The sequence below is a fragment of the Pollicipes pollicipes genome, unplaced genomic scaffold, assembly GCF_011947565.3.
Source record: "Pollicipes pollicipes isolate AB1234 unplaced genomic scaffold, Ppol_2.1 Scaffold_4219;HRSCAF=4965_pilon_pilon_pilon, whole genome shotgun sequence".
NCBI classification, from domain to species: Eukaryota; Metazoa; Arthropoda; class Thecostraca; order Pollicipedomorpha; family Pollicipedidae; genus Pollicipes; species Pollicipes pollicipes.
The window spans coordinates 16902365-16909168 of NW_023596448.1; positions in this window are offsets into that span (position 1 = coordinate 16902365).

A 6804-nucleotide genomic window follows, 5' to 3' on the forward strand; every position below is an offset into this window, starting at 1 on the left:
TGGCTGTAGCTTTTGGTGGTGGGTTGTGCGACATTACATGTGCTTTCGTGGCGTTTTGAGCATTTTGTGTGTCCTGTGTGTTAAAACTGCGTGGCGTACGTGTTTTGTTTTGCTTTGATTTTTGCCTGCGATGCAACCGTTGAAAGTTGCACCGCACGCCTAGACGTGAAGTGTATGTATCTGTTTATATATAATTGTACGTATGCATGTACCTGAACACTGACTGTTTAAACTGTAGCCGGAATAGCGTTGGCTTTGTTTTTACAAGGATAATTGGTGGATCTCATCAATAGTTCCGTTCCAGAAAAAATATTCACGCAAAGATTACTTAAGTTGGCGTCAACTCTTCCTCGTGCTTCTGGCTTTTGGCATGTGCGACACAACACGTACACGATAAGCCTATGTAGCGCACTGCATACACGGCGAGCATTTCAGTAGACGTATGAAGTGAAAACAGTGTCTTGCTACCTGTGCTTGCTACCTGCATTTTGCCCGTATTGAAAAGTCAGGCTTGATCGCGTAACGCTGTTGCGTCAAATTATTTTCACACCTGTCTCCGGAGGTGTTACTTGAAGGAGCGATGTGGTGCATCTACAAATGATACTGAATTGGATATCTGGTTGTGGCTTTTGTATAGTTATGAACTTGTCATTTTCTTCATGGCAGTTTACCTACAATGAAAGAAAGATAGAATAAACAACACTGATGCAGGACGGTCAAACTGACTAGACCAGCTGCTGTTTTAAGTAACAGTTGTAGTTTGTATGTTGTTTGTGATGTGCTGTTCTGGTACCTGGTGGCTTCACCAAACGTACCGAATGTAATAAACGTTACGTGAATGGCACAGTGAAAACCCACTACCTGCGGCTCATGTAAACAAGTGCATGAGCGATCGGCGTCATAAGCTATTTTTATTTATACGATGCATGTCCTCACGCCAAGCACCAGCGTCTTGATGAATACGTCTATGCTATCTTCACAGTGGTTCCTCCAGCTTGAAAACGCTCTTCGACCGGCGCCTGGCAGATAGCTTTGCCTGCTTCATGCAGGGCAGTACAATGATCAACTCTTGCTGCGGTGTCCACTTCTGACTATTCAGCTCAGCTCCGGCTGACCTTCGATGACGATCTGTTGCGTACCACAGCCTCGAGCGAAGGTCGAATAATTTAAGGTCGAGCTGATAGTATCACTCTGCTCAAAGCTGTATATATTTTCAGACATTTCAGCGAGTTTTGAAATTTTCAGCGAGCGTGTCTGACTAACCTTTCCTTGCTTGGACAAGGATAGGCTCCATACCCATATCCATATCGGATGTTCCGTATGTAGTTCTCGAACCAGTCAGCACATCAAAGAACATGCGTCGTTAGATAAGTTTACGACTTCCTCACGCCCGGCCTACAAACTTTAATTTTATATCGAATCAGATTAACTGAAGTGACCTTGTTTTAAAAATTATTTACGGGGAAATTTACAATACGTAGCTCTCCGCTGTGAGAAAGGATTACTCGTTCATAATTACATGGCAAAGGACTACCGAAGACGACAATTTTTCCTTCGTCAGAGGCACCCTAAGATTTCCAGAAATTGAGGCTTGGGGCACAGCCGATTCGTACAATTTATGGTGAAGTCACAACACTCTCCGAATGCTGGAACGCTGCAAGCGAAGTGCATTCCTCATCATGACAGCTGCGTCACAAGTGTAAAGTGAGGAGATCAACAAGTCACCATGCCTAGCCATGACGCACTTGACGCTAAATCTGCAAGCAGCTGCATTCAGATGACCATGCTGATTGTGTACAGCTTGAGGGCGATGCCTGGGAAAGACCACCTGCGTAACTTTACATATTTTCGGGGAGCCCGAGCTCCCAATGCCGACTTGAACCCCTCCCCCTGGTAAACACATCTAGGCGTTTGACGGAATATTTCCGAGGCCTCAGTGTACGACCCTGACCAGACCTGTCGGTTAAGTGGCTGTACTAACCGAACCCTAAACAGTTTGCTTTACAGCCTCGGTTTCAGTTTGCCTCACAGCCTACGAACATTAAATACCGTTGGACTAACATTTTAGTAGGCAACATTGGATTCCAAGAAAACAGCAGGCTTATACCATTTGATGATTTCAATGGGTTGGAAAGGATTAATTAGGAAATGTCATGCCCGTCCGGACGAAACCCCTTACTGCTCGCGGCGCGTTTCATGCGTAGACACAATTCTGAATTATGATTTCCTTATAACCGCCCTGCACAATGGAACCTTGACAGAATGGATCGCAGGGGGCAGATCGGGCTGAATACCACCAGAACAAAGGGCACGTCACAGGCGAACGGAGGGAACGTTAAGCAGATTTACTACAGAGAAATACGAAGAAATACAATATGAAAATGTGCTCGGTCACAGCCGGGGCCACTATGTTTCCAATCAGAGCTAAACCGCTCTACTCCAGAACGGCGGCATGTTCTCAAAATTCACAACGGGGGTATCTATGTAATAACTCCGGGACCTATAACAGGCGTCCCGGGGTACCAGCGTGACTCACTGGACGGGTCCTCGTCGTTCCAGCCCTCCTCACAATCACGCCTGTTGTTACAGACAAGGCTCATGTTCAGACCGTTTGAACTTGATAGCATACTTCAGCAACTTGTTTGCACACTTGAGCAGCTTGTTTGTACACTTGAACGCCGTGCTTGAGCATTGCCAGCGGTCTACACAGCTTCAGTGTTGTCTCGACGCATAGTGCATGACACCAGCCAGGACAACGCATCTGGGAGGGGGAGGGCAAGGAGCTAGAAACGCTTTTGAACAAGGGTGGGAATGAAAAATTTTATCGCAAAAAGAGCGTGCGGGAGTGAAAAAATCAATTCACAAAAGATGGAACTTATGGGCTCGTGACTGATGCTTCGGCAAACACATCTATTTCAAGTCGGCGTGGACGTAATATCAGGAACCTGACAAAGCTATTTCGCTTTTTAACATCTTAGACCATTAAAGTGAAACAGAACACATTAACACGCGCCCTGGTGGGGAGGGGAGGGGACAAACTGAAATCCCCTGCCCCCCCCCCCCCCCGAAGGATTTTCCCGAATGGTTTCTTAACGGCGCGGCGTAGCCGCGCCAAATTTTGCCAAGCTGTAGAAAATTGCATAGCAATCATTTGAGATGCAAATTTTAGATGTACCTTGTAAGGTCGCTGACCTATGACAGGTTAAAGTCAGCCCATGGTTTCAGCGAAGGCAATTTCTAGGGAATCGTTCAATCTGATACAACAACGGAGTGTTTGACGAAGACAGGCATCTCTGAGATGCTTTCTGAAGCACTACAAATATTGAATGAGCAAATTACTTTGACCTAAGATCAGGTATGATGATCAGACCAAGGACGAAACCAAGCTGATTTATTACTCTAGGGCTTGCTGTATGTGATAGTTTCTGGTGCTCATTTCAAATTTATTGACAGTAGGAACCGCGTTATACATCTTCAATTGACTTCTTAGAGGTCAGAACAGGCCACTGACCTAAGATGACCCGGGTCGAACGGTTTGCTTTAGAAACATACTGCCTAGCGTATCCTTTGTCGCTTATTCAAATGCAAAACGCAGAGCAGTTTTGTATCATTTTAGTCACCACGACCCTCAAAGGGTCAAACAAGGTCAATGACCTCGAATGGGCTTGTGATCTTTTGCTTTGAGATAGTTGCCTAGGTTCTGGTGACGCTTTGGAGACCAACCTAGAATTTGACATTGTTTGACCTCATTCGACCTGAAGGTCATAACCTATGAAGCTGAAATCTTAACCTTAGTGAGTTCACGTATAGATCAAGACATCCTGTAAATCTGGTGTCTCTAGCTTCCTTAGTTCCCAAGATCTCGGAGGGGGTCAAATTGACCCTCCCCCTCTCCCCACCCGAGCGAAGGGTATCTAGCCGGTCAACCGGGCGCGTGTTAAAGCATAGCAATTTCATGACAGTTTTATGAGTGCCACAAATTATAACACCAATAATTTGATACCGCACTTTAAAATTCTCTTCCACAGCACTTTTAAAGCAAAACAAAGCAGAGGAATTCAATAACAAAATAACAGCAGAAAATGCAACAAGCATAAAACACCAAAAAAAAGCCTTGGACCCCTACACATCAGCCCATCACCAAGTCAAACACAATAGACATACTTCTGGCTTCTGTTAAGATGCGGTCAGGGAAAACAAACATTTTGTCACTGCTTCTTACGAAATACCAATGCCTATTTCTATGAAAGTAGCCTATGCCTAACCTAAAGAGGCCTTTCATCATCTCATCCTGTATAACCTTTTTGTATCACAGCAGCAGTTGTGAGTGACTGATTCCCGCACAATTCCTATAGCCACTTGCCATGAACTTGACCAACTTAACCTAACTTAGGGTAGCCCATATGATGAACATCATCACAACTCACCTACCTGTTGACAGCAGCAGTTGTGACAAAAACATGATTTTTTAAGCTGGTTTTTGGCTGGTTTCAACTTGCATTTTTATTCAGTTCATTTTTGTGTGCTTGTTGACATCAGACAAAGTTTACAACACACAAATCAAAACACTTAAATTCACTTTGAACAAGTTATTTTAGTTGTCATGGTTAGCCTGTGGCAAGGGCAATAATGGGTATGCTCCACAAAACAATCTCTCTGCTCCAAAAATAATATAACTTTTAGATGACCATGCCAGTATTGCTGCTTGCCTTTTCGGCTGCAGCAAATGCATTCATTTGGGTTTGTCTATTCATATGTGATGACAAAGTTTGAGATGTTAGCTTCACATTTTAAATGGAGTGGTCTACATGTTACATACCAATATTTAACTCATATTATGATTGCTATGCAGTTTATAGTATCCCTGTGTTAAAAATATAGTGCATATATACGGTACAGTCATTTGCCGGTCAGCAAACCATGACAACCATAGACAACATCTGGTTAAAGCAGCCATGAGGGACCACTTTAACAAACTTGGGGCAAATAACCAAGAATATGGAACAAAATAAGCCCATTGCATGCCTTGTGACATCATAGTTCGTCTTATGCCAAAATTTAATGCATTAAAACAGAAAATGGCTGACTCTGGTTACCAATCATGTGTTGAAAGCAGGTAGGGTAAGCAATTACTTGGTCCACGGGAGACTTACTGGCTTCTTCCTGCTCCCCAAAAACAAGAATCCAGTACCTTTTACATGGTCTGCTGGCAGACAAAGTCATCCGACTCAACCCCCAAATATAAATATCAATCATGCCCACCAATCCTTGAGATTAAAATGCAAAACAAGTAAGAGGTGTGCATGATAAACATCTCCAAAGGGCAGAATTTCACCATCAAACACTTCTGTATTAGCTGCGTCAGCTCTGTCCCAAGGCTCTATATGACAGCATTAGAATAGCCTTACCAGATTACCCGGTGAGTTGACTCTCGAAAGGCTTGGATTTATCATTATTGAGCACCGCCATGAACCAAGAAAATGGTTAATCGAAGGTTTAAGAGGACAAAAATGGCGGTAAAAATACGTTCCGTGATTCAAACTGTCTCCTTCATTCCATGTGAATTGTTGCATATCGCTTGGACGCATATCAAACATGTTTGGGTGGCTGGCGAATTAATGCAATTGATGTATGAAATAGGTGCAAGTTTGCAGTTGCAACATCTTGCAGAGAAATTTGTCAGAATTTTAAGCAGCAGATGATACCTCTAAAGCCAATCGAAAAGGAAGGAAGAAAAAGTGGTATAACACTCGTATGATATCAAGAAAAACAAAAGTGGCTGAATAAATATAAAGACTGGTACTTTTCCCGCAATTTTTTTTAATCAGCTGATATGATTTAAAATCTGTTAATACAAGTGCTCAAATGGTGATATTCATCTTGCAAGTTTAATTTAGAAGACATTTCTTGAACTTTTTACTTATGCATTTCGGAAGTGATCCAATTCAGTGGTCACGTTTCCTCGGGAAAAAAGAAATACGTGGAGTACCAGTCCCTACCAGGCTTTGCTGGTGTTTGCACTAGGCTCTCCTTTCGTGGCGTGGTGGTGATACCAAAAAAAATAGGGGGAAGCTTGAAAATCTTGCATTTGGCGCACAGCTGCAGATTGTGATGCATTTTGTAAACAAACCAAACTTAATGCGTGCGGGCGGCTGGGGTCGCTGGAGTTTTTGGGCTTGGAGGTACCTGGCGCCCTTCCCCTGTACATACATAGACATGATTCAGATGTAGGTAAGGCAGGACATAGCCATAGGTGTCCAGGTTCTGTGGAGCCTCGTTTATGCTTGGTCAAGTGAGATCGGTTTTGGATGGCATCTGAAAACCTCCGAAAAGGAAATAGGGGTTTGGCATGTGCGACTAGACAATGTCAGACAGGTGTGAAAAAATCACATAAAATACGGGGAAATGGAGTGGAAAATTCCGCCTCATAGGATGTTGTTTTACACCCAAAGTCGGCAATTCTACGACACTGGGTCGGGGGGGGGGGGGGAGGAGAGGGAGGGAGCGTTCACAGAAGCCCAGGGCCTACAGATATCCTAGTAACAGCCATTACATAAATAAGGCTCATCTTAGCTGCTTGAAAACCAACTTCTTCCTGTTGATTCTACATGGCGCGTAAAACCTGAAATGAAAGTGAAACAATAATCATAATCAGACAATGCATATGACCTGATGTAACGACCATGATAAATAATGGCCTGAAACTTCTAATTTTTATTTTTTATATATTATAACTTTATTTATTTTTTATATGTGATGACTTTTAATTTTTTAATCAATGCAGTCACTCATCATTTGCGGACG